General features: G+C 36.4%; 1 non-coding gene across 1 annotated transcript; it reads right to left on the bottom strand.

Annotated features, from left to right (window-relative positions):
- Nucleotides 1-1,671: 1,671 nt before the first annotated feature.
- LOC141723152 (small nucleolar RNA R71) lies at nt 1,672-1,778 on the bottom strand. The gene has a single exon (XR_012576141.1). It is a non-coding gene; the product is annotated as a small nucleolar RNA R71 (small nucleolar RNA).
- Nucleotides 1,779-2,110: the final 332 nt, after the last annotated feature.

The raw sequence follows: 2,110 nt of genomic DNA, 5'->3' as shown, positions 1-2,110 counted from the left end.
TAGAAAGGAGTTTCTAATTTTCATTAATATGAACTTTGAATTATGAATAAGAAATCATATGATTAAATTTGATAGGCCTGACACGAGATCCATGCCTTGTATTTAATCGGGATATTATAAGGCTAGAAGGAATTCATTGTACGGTAACTAGTCACTGACAGGTTCTTGGTATTCTAAGCAGTGAATTCTTATTATCCGGATAGTCGCGATATGTTGAGAAGCATCACTCACGATGTAGAATAAATATAATTAATCAGCTAATTATATTTAGTGAATTTTATTATTCATGTAAATAATTAATAAAAGTTTATTGTTATTTATTTCTACTACCGGCATAATATTGAACCTACAGGGTCACACCATAAAAGGATATTTTCTTTGATAAAATAATGAGAGAGAGAATTATTTTCTAAATAGTTTAGAAAAGGAAATAATGATTAAAATAGTTTTAATTATTATTAAAGCATTTTATATAGATAAAATATGGGGGTTAATATATTTATATATAAAGATATATTTTATAACCCTAGGAGAGCCCTATAAATAGAATGAGATGGCTCATTCTATTAACACAGTTTTGGTTTTGTGAAAACCCTAGCCTCCATCTTCTTCCTCTCTCTCTCTCTCCCAAAAACTCCATTTTATAAAAACTCGGTTTTATAAAAGGTTCATCGAAGAGGATCGTTCTTGGTGGATACCGGTAGAGTGCTTCACACATTGAGGAGCAACTGCTAGCACTCCATTTTTATAAAGCTTCGATTCACAAGGTATGGTTATGATTCCTCAGTTTTTACTTTTTATACATTTTTCTATATGTGCGGTATATGTTTTTACGGAATAAATGTTATATCACGCTTCCGCTCATCCGTAAATTCCTTCATAAATTACATAGTTAACCAACGCCAGTCTCTGTGGGAACGAACTAGAAAAGATTCTATATTACTTGCGAACGCGTATACTTGCGTGAATTTTAGCGCATGTTTTTGCCCTACCAAGTTTTTGGCGCCGTTGTTGGGGACTACAGTGTTAACTTTTAGTTTATGTGTTTGTCATTAGTGATCGTTAAAGTTCATTGACTCGGAATTTGTTACTTACATACTCTTTTTTTTTCTTGTTGTATTTCAGGTAATCTAGCGATCGTTTATGCAAACGCGTTCACGAGTTCGTAGGAGAATTCTGGAAAAAGACGAGGAAGAAGTTGTAGGGGATCGTAGGGAAGATTTTGAGGACGAAGAGAAAGTAGCTGAAAAAGAGAAAACTGAAGAACCACCTTTATTAGAGATGCCGGATCAAGCAGATAATTCTAAGGCTTTAATGGACTTTTCTAAGCCTAAGATCAATGACATTCGGTCAAGCATCATCAGGCCAACCATCAAGGCTAACACTTTTGATATCAAGTCGAATACGATCCAGATGATACAAAACTCAGTTCAGTTTGGGGGTAATCCTACTGAGGATCCAAACATGCACATCAGGGATTTCATCGAGATCTGTGACACTTTCAAGTTCAACGATGTGTCTGAAGATGCTATCAAGTTGCAACTATTCCCATTCTCTGTGAGGGACAAAGCGAAGTGTTGGTTACATTCTCTACCACCAGGGTCTATCACCAATTGGGAGGATCTTGCTCAAAAGTTTCTCACTAAATTCTTTCCTATGGCGAAGACTGCTGCAATCAGGAATGCTCTTGCTCAGTTTGCTCAGCAAACTGGTGAATCTTTGTGTGAGGCTTGGGATCGATATAAGGAGATGATAAGGAAGTTCCCATACCACGACATGCCTGATTGGATGATCATAAACTATTTCTACAATGGTCTAGGTGCACACTCTATACCTATGCTTGATGCAGCATCTGGTGGAGCCTTATGGGCTAAAAGCTACAATGAAGCTTTTGAGTTGATTGAGCTAATGGCAGCCAATGAATACCAGAATCCTACGCAAAGAATGTTTCAAGGAAAGGTACCAAGAATTCTAGAAGTGGATCAAGCTATTGATATAGCTGCTCAACTTCAAGCTTAAACAATGAAAGTGGACTCATTGGCTAATTATGGAGTTAATCAGATTACTAGCGTTTGTGAACTTTGTGCGGGAGCACATAAAACTGAGCAGT

This window comes from Apium graveolens, chromosome 4 (assembly GCF_009905375.1).
Source record: "Apium graveolens cultivar Ventura chromosome 4, ASM990537v1, whole genome shotgun sequence".
Lineage (NCBI taxonomy): Eukaryota > Viridiplantae > Streptophyta > Magnoliopsida > Apiales > Apiaceae > Apium > Apium graveolens.
The sequence above is the reverse complement of the archived record's forward strand: the minus strand, read 5'-3'. Positions and strand labels throughout refer to the sequence as shown.